This window comes from Pezoporus flaviventris, unplaced genomic scaffold, assembly GCF_033815535.1.
Source record: "Pezoporus flaviventris isolate CSIRO_AGI_PZ_B2104156 unplaced genomic scaffold, CSIRO_AGI_Pfla_v1 ptg000057l, whole genome shotgun sequence".
In the NCBI taxonomy this organism is placed as follows: Eukaryota; Metazoa; Chordata; class Aves; order Psittaciformes; family Psittacidae; genus Pezoporus; species Pezoporus flaviventris.
Genome location: NW_026892605.1, coordinates 6134360 through 6150000, shown reverse-complemented (window position 1 = coordinate 6150000; position 15641 = coordinate 6134360). Strand labels below are relative to the sequence as shown.

General features: G+C 43.6%; 1 protein-coding gene across 8 annotated transcripts in view; it reads left to right on the top strand.

Annotated features, from left to right (window-relative positions):
- NIPBL (NIPBL cohesin loading factor) overlaps nucleotides 1–15641 on the top strand; it is a 155012-nt gene that overhangs the window by 26046 nt on the left and 113325 nt on the right. Inside the window, exon 1 of one of the 8 annotated variants that reach the window (XM_061469471.1) lies at nucleotides 3597–3711. The exons of the other annotated variants lie outside the window; for them this stretch is intronic. The gene's annotated coding sequence lies outside the window, so the exon portion shown is untranslated. Of the gene's footprint in view, nucleotides 1–3596; nucleotides 3712–15641 lie in introns of those variants that run through there. 8 annotated transcript variants of the gene reach the window in all.

Genomic DNA, 15641 nt, shown 5'->3' with positions numbered 1-15641 from the left:
TTCTTAATTGATCATGCTACTTCTTGCTCCAGTTTTCCTGTTTATGCACACAATACAGTAAGCCATTTAAATTCATGTATATTGTGAATGATCTAAATTAAAAATAGATGATAACAATGGAGTGATTCAGACTCCTGCTTCTGTCTTTAATCCAGACTTGCAATATGAAACTCATACTTTGTTAAAATTACCATGCTAACACAAAAGTAAATGAAACTGAAAACTTCCTGGTCTAAGAAGCATATGTTTCTAAGGCTAAACTTTCATTGCCAAAGTATGATAGCATAATGTTTTTGTATATTGACAGAGGCGTATTTACACTTTCACTGTGTATCAGGTGCAAAGCTTCAGGAAGTTACAGTCAGTTGCCATAGCTCAGCTGATATACAGTAGCTTGGAGAGCTCTAAGCCAGAATATTGACAATACATGGATAGATGAAGTATTGATGATTACAGTTCTTGTACTGAAATATATTAAAACTCATTCAGAGATTCGTCAGGAAGATAATAAAATCCATTCCTGAAATGTAGTCTCCCTGCCCATGGCAGGGGGGTTGGAACTAGGCCATCTTAAGATCCTTTCCAGCTATTCTGTGATTCTAAATAGCAGTTTTCAAAGGTACTGAAGGACTAGTTAGTTCATTACCTCAGCAGTGCAACTGTCTTCTAAACCAAAAGCTGCAGTAACCTTTCAGTCTTATAAAAGAAAGAATAATTTATGGGTACATTAAGTAAGTAAATACAGTTATGTTTACAAGTTTATTTAAATATGGAATACAAGTTGTACCTTGTGTATGACAATCAGCAAGTGTTCTATGAATTGTTAAAAAAAGATTTTGGGATAGAGAATGTAAAAGACCTGTGGTGAATCTAGGAAATGAATGCACTTTGTGTATGGAAGACAAAACAAAGCATTTATATCAGTATGAAAGGGGCAAATGGTAGTAGGAGCTGTCCTTACTGACTGTGGAGGAGGTGGAAGGAAGTGTGATGTGAGACCAAGTCTGTGATATGTAACATCAAGTGGAAAAAAATTATGCAAAGTTTTGCAGCTGTAACATTGTGGGGTAGAGATGAAAGCTGGTTGAGGATACAAGGTGAAAAGATGGACTCAAAATACCCTTATGACAGTTGTAACAATGAATTATGCTGTGGGTCATGAAGACAAAATCAGTCTGAAAGCACAATGTAAACAACACGGTCAGTTAAAAAGAAAAAAAAGATGCTGACAAAATGGAGTGACTGTGACAGAGGGCTGCTAAGACAGAGGGTGAAACATGAAATGTAAGAGAATCTAAGGCAGCTGGGTTTCTTTACCCTGGTGAAGAGAAAGCTAAGAGAGATTTAAATACTGTCTTTAACTGGCTAATCAACATTTGTGTAGAAGACAAGCTCATCTGAGATGGACAGCAGAAGAAGCAACAGCTACTATTGCGAAAAGGGAAATACTGGTTGGATTCAGCAGGGGAAAATTCACAGTGAATCTTTATCCTTGGAAGTATTCAGAATTTGACTGGCAAGGCTCTTAGTACCATGACATAACTTTGAACCTGGTCCTACTTTGAGCAGAGTCCAGCAGTCTGTCTAAGCCTAAATAGATCTATGATTTTATGGCAACTTCTGTTTAGAATCATTATCTGTACTTGTACCAAGAGGAGCTGCTGGAGGAAAGCATTGTTAAAATACTGGACCAGTTAAATCTTACTTGGATTATGTATTTAGTATAATCCAAGAGTTAATGTAAAGTTTTGTTTAAGCGCAATACTTGGAAGTTATACTCCTGGCTAAGATGACTTATGTTTTACCTCTCATGGACTTGAGGAAATTAAATATTTCAGTTAGATTAAGATGCTTATCTAAAAGGTAGCTTTTAAAACATATCTTCAAATTTCTATATCCAGTTGACTGCATTTCATATCCATTTTTTGAAATTCTATGTTTAAATGATGAAAGGAGGAGTGGGAATAATTAGTTGTACTAAAGTATCTTCCATAGAGGTTTTTTCTACATGATGTAACTCATCAATCATAATTACTTGTTTGGTTTCTTCCTCATAATTTCATTCTTTGTCTACTGTTGCTATGGATGGACTTTTTGCAGATAGAGGCTGTTTTATAGCTTTAACTCGGTTTCTTTCACAGTAGTGAATTCGGTCTTTTCTACAGAACGTATTTATTCTTTTAGTTACTGAAAAGTTAAAATAGTGGTACAGAATCTCATTTTGCAGGTAAGTGCAAGAAGGAATGCACTTTTATTGTAAAGCTTGTTTAAAACATTGTTAATAGTAAATACAGGTTCTGAAGGTGGATGGATGTACAAGCTGTTTGAAACAATGGATTCATTAAAAAGCTGTTAATAAAAAAACAAATGTAGAGTTGCTAGCTATTGTCATTAGAAAGAACTTTGGGAATACCTGTTATGAAAAAAATTGATGACCTTGAGGGCTGCAGAAATAGAAGGATGAAATTTAAGTGCCAAATGTTGATGCATGTAGAATCTATTTGGAGAGGTATGTCTGTGCAGAGATATTGAAGAATCAGAGTATATGCATTGGTGCATGGTTCCTTTGTGCTCAGGAAAAGACTAATCAGATACTATCAAATGTAAAAGTTAATAAGACTGGGAAATTTATATATGTTAAAACTTACTTTGTAAAGAGAAGATTCTCAGCATAATTTATAATACAGCAGTTTGAATTAATCTGTTTACATGGCTTCTGGGCTACAGCTGGCTTTCTCTCTGAGTAGCTCAGAGTGTTCACTGAGTGGTGTTCACCTGTTCATGCAACAGTTTCCGAGGTTTTATTCTGTCTTGTTCCATTCCAGAACATTGCGACCATGCTCTTTTTTTTGGAATTTTTTGGATTTTTTTGATTTTTTAAATTTTTTTTGGAAGTGATGGTCCAGCTGTTAAATTTGTAAAGTCTGTAAACTGGTTGTGTTCTGTAGCTCCATCTTTAGGGGGATTGCTGAGGGATGGTATAAATGAGCTCTCTCAATATACTGAAGGCATTCACACCTGGAAAGGAGAGGAGCTGCTGGCAAAGATGATGCAAGAAACAGGGACTGATGCAAGAAACAGGGACTGAGTCTGAATAATTCCAGTCTGGAAATGGATATAAAGCTCTAAAACGCCAAACAATGCGATACTGGAATTATGTTCCTAAATAATGATGAAGCTGAAATGTTTTAACGAGTTAAGGAAGAAAAGTTGATTAAATTACTGAATACTTGAAATACATTATGTGGTGTAAATAATAAGGGTCTGGACCTCAAGATCAGGGTAATTGTTACTTCTTAGGCAAGCAGCATTAGAAGTTGTTTAATAACTTCTGATGTATTTAATGTGAAAAATCTGTAAAAAACGGAAATTACAAGAACCCCAAAATTACATTACTATAATGTGCCATATTCAGTGTTACGGAATTACTGTGACACCTTCAGCTCCTGGTAGTTTTAGACTGTACCTATTTTTAAAATGGAAATTAATTTCTAACTTAGCTCTATGAATTGTACTCTGAAAGTGATATTTTTACATTGCTACTTAATTTTATGTGGGTTTTATTTTTTTTTCCTTTTTTTCCTTTCTGTTGCCAATATGAAGTGATTGCTACTGCTAGAAGGCAGATGAATTTGTCCCTCTCGCTTTGCTCAGCTGGAACTTACTATTTGTATGCATATCCACTTGGGCTAATAGGATTAAGATTTCCAGGTATCTTAAGGTGGAAATGAAACAAACATTTGTAGTGTTGAACTGTTTTCATTTAAGGATTTGTACAAGTATAATGCAGAACCTAAAAAAGTGGTGTGTTTGTGAGGAAGAACCTGGTTTGATGCTGTGGTTGTAGGTAGACACTTGAGAAAGCAAACTATTTGCTTTGTTGCTTTTTCTTTGAAATGAATACAGTAAGTGGTGGTGTTGATTTGTAATCATAGTGCTATAGGAGCTATTTGTTCAAGATACAAGAATGATGTTGTGCCATGAGATTCACAAAAACATACATAAGGCCAGGCTGTGAGACTTTTTTGCCAGTATCAGCTTTATCTGGAAAAGGGCTGCAAGTCTGAAGCCTTAAGACAGTTTGTTACTGCAAGCTTCACATCGGGAATAGAATCATAGAATAGTTAGGGTTGGAAAGGACCTTAAGATCATCTAGTTCCAACCCCCCTGCCATGGGCAGGGACACCTCACACTAAACCATGCCACCCAAGGCTTTGTCTAACCTGGCCTTGGACACCGCCAGGGTTGGAGCATTCACAACCTCCCTGGGCAACCCATTCCAGTGCCTCACCACCCTAACAGGAAAGAATTTCTTCCTTGTATCCAATCTAATCACCTGTTTTAAGTTTTAACCCATTAACCCTTGTCCTGTTACTACAGTCTTTTATGAATAGTCCATCCCCAGCATCCCTATAGCCCCCCTTCAGATACTGGAAGGCTGCTATGAGGTCTCCATGCAGCCTTCTCTTCTCCAGGCTGAACAGCCCCAACTTTCTCAGCCTGTCTTCATACAGGAGGTGCTCCAGTCCCCTGATTGTCCTCGTGGCCCTCCTCTGGACTTGTTCCAACAGTTCCATGTCCTTTTTATGTTGAGGACACCGGAACTGTACACAATACTCCAGGTGAGGTCTCACAAGAGCAGAGTAGAGGGGCAGGATCACCTCCTTCGACCTGCTGGTCACGCTTCTTTTGATGCAGCCCAGAATACGGTTGTCTTTCTTGACTGCGAGTGCGCACTACCGGCTCATGTTCATTTTCTCATCCACCAACACCCCCAAGTCCTTCTCTGCAGGGCTGCTCTGAATCTCTTCTCTGCCCAACCTGTAGCTGTGCCTGGGATTGCTCCGACCCAGGTGTAGGACCTTGTACTTGTCATGGTTAAACTTCATGAGGTTGGCATCAGCCCACCTCATAAGCGTGTCAAGGTCCCTCTGGATGGCATTCCTTCCCTCCAGTGTATCAACCGAACCACACAGCTTGGTGTCATCGGCAAACTTACTGAGGGCGCACTCAATCCCACTGTCCATGTCAGCAACAAAGATGTTGAACAAGAGCGGTCCCAACACCGATCCCTGAGGGACACCACTCGTTACTGGTCTCCAGCCTGACATTGAGCCATTGACCACAACTCTTTGCTTGCAACCATCCAGCAAGTTCTTTATCCACCCAGTGGTCCATCCATCAAATTGATGTCTCTTCAATTTAGAGACAAGGATGTCATGTGTGACAGTGTCGAATGCTTTGCACAAGTCCCGCTAGATGACATCAATTGCTCTACCCCTGTCTTACGAGTTCTGTAGCCCCCTCATAGAAGACCACCAAATTGGTCAGGCAGGATTTCCCCTTAGTGAAGCCATGCTGGCTGTCAGCAACCACTTTGTTGTTTTTCATGTGCCTTAGCATGCCTTCCAGGAGAATCTGCTCCAAGCTTTTGCCAGGCACAGAGGTGCGACTGGTCTGTAATTCCCTGGGTCATCCATTTTCCCCTTCTTGAAAATGGGGTTATATTTCCCTTTTTCCAGTTGTTGGGAACTTCACCTGACTGCCATGATTTTTCAAATACGATGACCAATGGCTTAGCAACTTCATTTGCCAGCTCCTTCAGGACCCACGGATGGATTTCATCAGGTCCCAATGACTTGTGCACGTTCAGGTTTTTAAGATGGTCTGAATCCAGATCTTCTCCTACGGTGGTCCCAAGGTCTTCATCCTCACAGTCCCTGTGTCTGCCTTCCAAGACTTGGGTGATGTGGTCAGTGCCTTTGCCGGTGAAGACCGAGGCAAAGAAGTCATTCAGAACCTCAGCTTTCTCCAAATACTGTGGATTTTTATTGCTAATGAATTTCAGTTTTATGGTCAAAATATGCAAGATTAGTCTTTATTTTTTCCACGATAAATTTCACCCAGCTTCTAAAATCCAGAGCTTTGACCTGTCATCAGGTAGGTAGTATTGTGTGAGTTAGCATTAGTATAAACTTCATGATGTGTAGAATATGTAGCTTATGCGTTATGCCCATAAAATAGTAAGCAAGCAAACCTGAACTTTTATTTCTAAAATGATCAAAATGAAAAATACAGGCTGTCCTCATCCATGATTGATTACCTGTTGTGTGTAGGATGTGTAAGTGTAAACTGCCAGCATCGCCAGCATGGCTTCACTACGGACAAATCGTGCTTGACCAATTTGGTGTCCTTCTGTGATGAGGCTACAGAACTGATGGACAGGGGCAAAGCAGTTGATGTCATCTACCTGGACTTGTGCAGGGTGTTTGACACTGTCCCTGCATGGCATCCTTGTCTCTAAACTTGAGAGACATTAATTTAATGAACGGACCACCCGGTGGATAGAGAACTGGCTGGATAGCCACACAGCCAAGAGTTGCAGTCAATGGGTCAGTGTCCAGTTGCAGACCAGTAATGAGTGCTGTGCCTCAGGCGTCAGTGTTGGGACCAATCCTGTACAACATCTTTGTCGGCGACATGGACAGTGGGATTGAGTGTGCCCTCAGCAAGTTTGCTGATGACACCAAGCTGCGTGGTTCTCGGTTGATATGCTGGAGGGAAGGAATGCCATCCAGAGGGATCTTGACACACTTGAAAGGTGGGCCAGTGCCAACTTCCTGTTCAACAAAACAAAGTGCAAGGACCTTCACCTGAGTCGGAGCAATCCCAGGCACAGCTACAGGTTGGGTGGAGAAGTGATCCAGAGCAGTGCTGTGGAGAAGAACCTGGGGGTGTTGGTTGATGAGAAACTTAATATGAGTTAAGTTCACTGTGTGTTCGCAGCCCAGAAACCAACTGTGCCCTGGGCTGCATCAAGAAGCATGATGAGCAGGTTGAAAGATGTGATCCTGCCCCTCTACTCTGCTCTTGTGGTTCCCCACTTCGAGTACTGTGTGCAGTTCTAGTGTCCTAAACATAAGAAGGGCATGGAGCTGCTGGAGAAAGTCCGGAGGAGGGCCACGGGAATGATAAGGTGGCTGAAGCACCTCTCATATGAAGAGAGGCTGAGAAAGTTGATGTTGTTCAGCCTGGAGAAGAGAAGGCTGCGTGAAGACCTCAGAGCAGCCTTCCAGTATCTAAAGGGGGACCTACAAGGATCTTGGAGAGTGACTTTCATCAGGGACTGTAGTGACAGGACAAGAATGGGTTAAAACTAGAACAGGGGAAGATAAGGTTAGGTATAAGGAAGAAGCTCTTTACTGTGAGGGTGGTGAGGCACTGCGGTAGGTTGTTTTGTTCTAGAACAGGTTCTTTGGTTACCCAGAGAAGTCATAAATGCTCCATCCCTGGCAGTGTTCAAGGCCAGGCTGGACAGAACCTTGGGTGACATGATCCTAGGGTGAGGTGTCCCTGCCCATGGCAGGTGGTTTGGAATAGATGATCTTAAGGTCCTGTCAAACCCAAATTGTTCAGTCATTCCATGTTAAGAAGATTACATCTACTTTACTTGAAGTATTGTTTTTAAATGCTACATGAGTGCTGGTTTCAAATGTTATGTTACTGCTATGTTTAAATATTATATTTTGGTTTACTTAAAAATCGTTTGAAGTTAACTAAGGTTTTAAAATTAGAGAACTGTGTGAAAACTAATCCAGACATTCTCAACTGAGAATGATCAGTTCAGTGATCAACTGATTTATATCTTGAGGGAGATTCTATACGGAAATGGAAGTCATAGTCCACACAGATTAGGGTGAAGGACAGAACTTCAGAAGTTGCTGCAGCCACTGCGGGGAGTAAGAGGGACAATGAGAAACCCAGTATTAGCATTGCAGTGAGCTCCTCCTTTTGCCTGTGCTCTGGCTTAACCTTATCCACAGACTGCAGTCCCTGAGGGTTGTACGTGCTCCCAGTGCAGCCTTATCTATGAGCCACAGTCACTTCAGGGCTATACCTGCTGTGGTATAGACTTATCCACATCCCTGTTCCCTTCAGAAATAAGCCTGCTCCAACATGGCCTTGCCCTCACAATCCCTTCAGGGTTATATATGCTCTATTGTGGGCTTATCCATGCCGCATGCTTTGAGGTGCTCCAGCATGACCTCATGCGCAGCCATAGATGCTTCAAGGTCTGTGCTTCTGTGCTGCAGCATGGACTTACCCACAGCCACAGATGCTTTCTCCACCATGGACTTGGCCTTGGGCCACAATCCCTTCAGAGATAATACCTGTTGTACACAGAAATAACCACAGCCATGGGCACTTTGCTCTGATGTGGACTTTTCCACAGCCACATATGCTTCAGGGTGTCCTGCTTCCACATGGACTTATCCACAGGTCACAGTCCCTTCAACTAGAGTTCACACTGGAGTTCCAGCTTGTCCAGTAGAGCAGCACAGAAACGAAAGCAGTGCCCTGGCTATCTGCTAGCTCATGGCTGTTATCAGAATGTTCCAGCACAGCAGAGTAAGATGATAAGCAGTACAGCCCGTGATGAAAGCAAAAAGCAGCTACTAAGGAGCACTAGACTCTAAGATACAGTGAGGCAAGCAAGCCTCATGGCAAGTACAGGAGCCTGCTGATTAATAGCTAAACAGCAGTAACAGCTAAAAATTTGATCTAGCACATTCTTATCAAAGCTATTGTTATCTCGAACCTTTTGAGCCCCATGCTGGGCAGCAAAAAGGACTGTCGTGATTTAATCCCAGCTGGCAGCTAAACACCACCTGGCTGCTCACTCACTCTCCCCCAGTGGGATGGGGGATTGCATCGGAAGTGTAAAAGTGAGAAAACTCTGGGTTGAGATAAAGACAGTTGATAGAATCATAGAATATTTAGGGTTGGAAAGGACCTTAAGGTCATCTAGTTCCAACCCTGCTGCCATGGGTAGGGACACCAGACACTAAACCATGTCACCCAGGACTCCATCCAACAAGCTCTTAAGCATTGCCAGGGATGGAGCATTCACAACTTCCTTGGGCAAGCCATTCCAGTGCCTCACCACCCTTGCAGTAAAGAATTTCTTCCTTATATCTAAAGGTAAAGCAAAACAAGGAATTAATTCACCACTTGTATTTATCCCCTTGTACTTGGCGCTGGTGAGGCTGCACCTCAAATCCTCTGTTCAGTTCTGGCCCCTCACTACAAGAAACTGAGGTGCCAGAGTGGGTCCAAAAAAGGCCAACAAAGCTGGTGAAGGGTCTGGAGCACAAGTCTGATGAGGAACGGCTGAGGGAGCTGAGGTGTTTAGCCTGGAGAAGAAAAGGCTCAGGGGTGATCTTACCACTCTCTATAACTACCTGAAAGGAGGTTGCAGTAATGTGGGGGTCGATCTGTTCTCCCAGATGACAAGTGATAGGACAGGAGGAAGTGGCCTCAAGCTGTGCCAGGAGAGGTTTAGATTGCATATCGGGAAAAATTTCTTCACAGAGAAGGTAACCAGGCATTGGAACAGGATTCCCTGGAAGTGTTTAAAAGCCGTGTAGATGAGGCCCTTAGTGACATGATTTAGTGGTGATCTTGGCAGTCCTGGGGTAATTGTTGGACTTGATGATCTTAAAGGTCTTTTCCAACCTAGTTGATTCTGTAATTCCCATGGCCAGGCAGGTGTTCGGCAGGTGTTCAGGACAGACAGGCTGCATCACACCTAACAATTACTTGGGAAGACAAATGCTGTCACTCAGAGCATCTTCCCCTTTCTTCTTCTCCCAGTTTTTTATGACAACCATGCTGCCATGTGGTGTGGGATATCCCTTGAGTCAGTTGGGGTCAGCTCTCCCCAGCTAGTGTGAGGAGCAGAAGAGAACTTGACTCTGTGTAAGCAGTGCTCAGCAGTAGCGAGAACACCCCTGTGTTATCAACATTTTTCAGCACAAATCCAAAACGTAGTCCTATGCTAGCTACTGGGAAAATTAACTCTATGACAACCAAAACCAGAACTTGCTTAGTACGTTAACTTCTAAAGGAAAAATTTCTCACTTTCTGTCAAACTTAGACATTTCAGTTTCAAACCAGAGAATGATTAGTAGAATGTCATGTTTAAACAATTGGGATGTAAGTATGAAACAGTGGAAAAAGAGGTGATGGGTGGAAGGTTGTTCGTCGGGGAAGTTGCAGGTCATAGAATCATAGAATAGTTAGGGTTGGAAAGGACCTTAAGACCATCTAGTTCCAACCCCCCTGCCATGGGCAGGGACACGTCACACTAAACCATGCCACCCAAGGCTTTGTCCAGCCTGGCCTTGAACACTGCCAGGGATGGAGCATTCACAGCCTCCCTGGGCAACCCATTCCAGTGCCTCACCACCCTAACAGGAAAGAATTTCTTCCTTGTATCCAATCTAATCACCTGTTTTAAGTTTTAACCCATTAACCCTTGTCCTGTTACTACAGTCTTTTATGAATAGTCCATCCCCAGCATCCCTATAGCCCCCCTTCAGATAGTGGAAGGCTGCTATGAGGTCTCCACGCAGCCTTCTCTTCTCCAGGCTGAACAGCCCCAACTTTCTCAGCCTGTCTTCATATGGGAGGTGCTCCAGTCCCCTGATCATCCTCTGGACTTGTTCCAACAGTTCCATGTCCTTTTTATGTTGAGGACACCAGAACTGCACACAATACTCCAGGTGAGGTCTCACAAGAGCAGAGTAGAGGGGCAGGATTACTTCCTTCGACCTGCTGGTCACGCTCCTTTTGTTGCAGCCCAGAATACAGTGTTCTTTCTGGGCTGCGAGTGCACACTGCCGACTCATGTTCATTTTCTCATCGACCAACATCCCTAAGTCCTTCTCCACAGGGCTGCTCTGAATCTCTTCTCTGCCCAACCTGTAGCTGTGCCTGGGATTGCTCCGACCCAGGTGTAGGACCTTGCACTTGTCATGGTTAAACTTCATGAGGTTGGCATCAGCCCACCTCACAAGCGTGTCTAGGTCCCTCTGGATGGTATTCCTTCCCTCCAGTGTATCAACCGAACCACACAGCTTGGTGTCATCGGCAAACTTGCTGAGGGCGCGCTCAATCCCACTGTCCATGTCAGCAACAAAGATGTTGAACAAGAGCGGTCCCAACACCGATCCCTGAGGGACACCACTCGTTACTGGTTTCCAGCCTGACATTGAGCCATTGACCACAACTTTTTGCATGCGGCCATCCAGCAAGTTCTTTATCCACTGAGTGGTCCATCCATCAAACTGATGTCTCTCCAATTTAGCGACAAGGATGTCATGTGGGACAGTGTCGAACACTTTGCACAAGTCCCGCTAGATGACATCAACTGCTCTACCCCTGTCTTACGAGTTCTGTAGCCCCCTCATAGAAGACCACCAAATTGGTCAGGCAGGATTTCCCCTTAGTGAAGCCATGCTGGCTGTCACCAAGCACCTTGTTGTATTTCATGTGCTTTAACATGCCTTCTGGGAGAATCTTCTCCAAGATTTTGCCAGGCACAGAGGTGAGACTGACTGGTCTGTAGTTCCCCAGGTCATCCATTTTCCCCTTCTTGAAAATGGGGGTTATATTTCCCTTTTTCCAGTTGTTGGGAACTTTACCTAACTGGAATGATTTTTCAAATACGATGACCAATGGCTTAGCAACTTCATTTGCCAGCTCCTTCAGGACCCACGGATGGATTTCATCAGGTCCCAATGACTTGTGCATGTTCAGGTTCTTAAGAGGATCTCGAACCAGATGCTCTCCTCCAGTGGGCCTAGGCGTCATCATTGTCACAGTCCCTGTTCTGCCTTCCAAGACTTGGGTGATGTGGTCAGTGCCTTTGCCGGTGAAGACCGAGGCAAAAAAGTCATTAAGAACCTCAGCCTTTTCCAAATCCAGGGTAGCCAGTTCTCCTGATAGCTTCCGGAGGGGGCTTGCTTTGTCCCTAGTCTGTCTTTTATTTGCTACATACCTATAGAATCCTTTCCTGTTATCCTTAACATTCCTAGCCATGTTTAATTCTAACTGGGCCTTAGCTTTCCTGACCTGCTCCCTGGCTGCACGGACAACATCCCTGTATTCTTCCCATGCCACCTGTCCTGGTTCCACCCTCCATAAACCTCTTTTTTTTTCCTTTGAAGTTTCCTCAGCATCTCCTTATCCATCCATGGAGGTCTCCTGGCCCCTGCTGCTGCACTTCCTTCTAGTTGGGATGCAACACTCCTGAACTTGTAGCAGGTGGTCCTTGAATTATCAACCAAGAGTCTTGGCTCCCCCTGCCCTCTAGGGCTATATCCCATGGAATCTTACTCAGCAGGTTCCTGAAGAGGCCAAAGTCTGCTCTCTTGAAGCAGGGCAGTGAGCTTGCTGCACGCTCTTCTCACTGTCCTGAGGATCTCGAACTCGACCATCTCATGATTGCTACAACCAAGGCTGCCCTGGAGTGTCACATTTCCAGTGAGCCCTTCCCTGTTGGTGAGCACGAGGTCAAGCATGGCACCTCTCCTTATCAGCTCCTCTGTTACTTGCAGAAGGAAGTTGTCTTCCACACAATCAAAGAACCTGCTGGATTGCTTGTACCGGGCTGTACTGTCCCTCCAACAGATCTCAGGGTGGTTGAAGTCCCCCAAGAGAACAAGGGCCTGCAAGTGTGAGGCTGCTCCTATCTGTCTGTAGAGAGTTTCATCCACAGAGTCCTCTTGATCAGGCGGTCTGTAACAGATCTGCACAGTAATGTCTCCCGTAGTTGTTCTTCCTTTAACCCTGACCCACAAACTGTCTGTGGACTGCTCACCTGTCCCCAGACAGAGTTCCATACTCTTCAGCCTATCCCTAACATAAATAGCAACTCCCCCTCCCCGCCTGCCAGGCCTGTCTTTTCTAAAGAGCCTGTGACCTTCTGTCCTGGGTTCAGCAGTAGCAGTCATGTTTCTCCTTCTTGGTAGCTGGTGGAGTGCAGTGTTTTGACTTTCGGCCTGGGAACAGAACTGATAGCAATGTTTTGGTTTGGCCAAGGACTTTGTGAGCCTCATGGTCTGCCAGGGAGGAGGGGAAGCCGGGAGGAAGCAGACAGGACACCTGACCCAAACTGACCAAAGAGGTATTCCATACCACAGCACGTCATGCCCAGGATGTAACTGGGAGTTAGCCGGAAGGGCTGGGAGACTGCAGGGTTGGAGGAGGTATTGGTCGGAGCTTGGTCGGGCTTGGGGGGGCGAGTTATCGGTCAGCTGGTGCTGAGGTGTTGTAGTCTCTTCCCTTGTTATTTCCTTTATCATTATTATCATTGGTGGTAGCAGTAGTGATCTGTGTTATACCTTAGTTACTGGGCTGTTCTTATCTCAACCCGTGGGAGTTGCATTCTTTTCGATTCTCCTCTCCGTCCCTCCGGGAGTAGGGGGAGGGAAAGAAGGGGGGGGGTGGGGTTGAGTGAATGAGTTACCTGACTGGGTTTAAACCACAACACCTTCCTTCCCAACACTCCAGTCATAGGAGCCATCCCACCATGTTTCTGCAATGCCTGTTATATCGTACCCCCGTAGCCATGCACATATCTCTAATTCCTCTTGTTTGTTCCCCATGCTACGAGCATTTGTATAGAGGCATCTGAGCCGAGGTCCAAATGAAGCCGACTCATTGACTGGAGTGGCTGGACCATCTCTATATTGCTCCGAGCGTTTATTACTGGTGCTGGCAACTGACTGTGTTGGGATGGAGTGATGCCCCCCTCCCCCAACACATCTAGTTTAAAGCGTCCTTGACCAGTCTGGCAAGCCTTCTACAAAATTGGGTCCCGTCTTCAAGGCACCCAAACCCCTGACTGTGACATTACCATTCTAACCATTTATTAACCTGGCCAGTCCTAGCTTTTTTAAGGTCCTCCCCTTTATCCTGGAGAATTGATGAAAAGACTGTCTTGAGATCCACAGCCCCTAACCACCTCTCCGAGGGCTCTGAGGTCCTTCGTTATGTTCTCCAGGCTACTACTATCTATATCACTACCACCCACATGGATCACTAGGTCTTTAACTTGTTTTACAGCTCTTCTCTGAAGGAGCATTGTACTTGCCGCATCTTTGGTGCTGAATTGTGTTAGCTGTGAAAGGTCCTGTGTTTGGTAGTTAGTTCTGGTAGCTATACTGAACCTGTTATATACTGAAACTGAAGTTGGTCCAGTAAGCTTATACTGACATTTTGTGATTTATGCATGTGCCATTGGTCAGCTGAAAGCAAAAAAATAGGAAGTTCCTAATGAAGCTGATTGTTCAAGAGCTGCGATTGTTCAGTGCATGCGAGTAACTTTCTGTTTTGGGGCAGAACATTTCAATATGTATTTGTGCTTCGTGTTTTAAAAATCTATTCTAGTACATTTTTGTACCCTAACGGTCATTTAATCATCAATTTATGAGCTGATAATTCTTAAAGTATGTAATGGAACACTACAAAATTGCAGATTTCAATGCAACTCTATGACCTTTTCATTCTTAGCTCCTACAGTAATGTGTAATTTTTGCTTTTCTATGTCAATAATGAATTTAAGCAGCACTATTAGCTTTTAAGCTTTTTAATTTATCACACTTGTTAAGGAATAAGCATATTGCAAAGGCTTATCTGCAGACACCCTTTTTGTATATGCTAAATTTCTCCTTGTGGTTATAACTTCATTATTTTGGCCTTTTTCTTTTTTTTTTTTTTTTTTTTGTAAGATTAAATTTTCTGATGGAAATCAGTATTTCAGATAAGGAGACAATACTAATTTGTCATATAGTTTACTAGGATGAACTGCACACTAGGAACTTTAGCAGACATATTGGTATGGATGTATATGTTTGTGATGTTTCTTTGGTGGTCCAGTAAAGGTGCAGCTTTTGCTGATGGGTAATTTCTGTCAGTGAATTAATACAGAATACATAGAAATAGGCTCTCAACAGAAGATGTTGAACTGGGGAATTGTGCTTTTTAATAGCTAAAAGTTTAAATGCAGACTGGAGAAATAATCAGAAGAAAACTGATTTCTTTCTGACTGCCAGCTCTTCTTTTCTGAACACTTTATAATGTATCTCTCCTCTCTAGTTTGTATTTATTTGTACTAGTTAAAGATAGACTGTGAAGATAGGCTGAGGAAGTTGGGGCTGTTCAGCCTGGAGAAGAGAAGGCTGCGTGGAGACCTCATAGCAGCCTTCCAGTATCTGAAGGGGGCCTATAGGGATGCTGGGGAGGGACTCTTCACTAGGGACTGTAGTGATAGGACAAGGTGTAACGGGTTAAAACTTAAACAGGGGAAGTTTAGGTTGGATATACAGGGGAAATTCTTTCCTGTTAGGGTGGTGAGGCACTGGAATGGGTTGCCCAGGGAGGTTGTGAATGCTCCATCCTTGGCAGTGTTCAAGACCAGGTTGGACGAGGCCTTGGGTGATATAATTTAGTGTGAGGTGTCCCTGCCCATGGCAGGGGGGTTGGAACTAGATGATCTTAAGGTCCCTTCCAACCCTAGCCAGTCTATAATTCTATGAAGTTCTGCACTTTTCAGCAGTGGACTGTGAAAATGGGAAACTTCACCAGATTTTATGAATGAAGGATAGGCCATTTATCTCTTACTTTAATCGCCTAATCATTAGTTCATAAAAATAACTTGGAATCCTTCTCATTTTTATTTATATTTTTATATTTTCATATTTTCATTTTTATTTATATTTATATTTTTATTATTATTTTGTGTTGATTTCCAGTGCTCATTTTGCTAGTTTCCTAGTTTTGGAAAGATGTGTAAT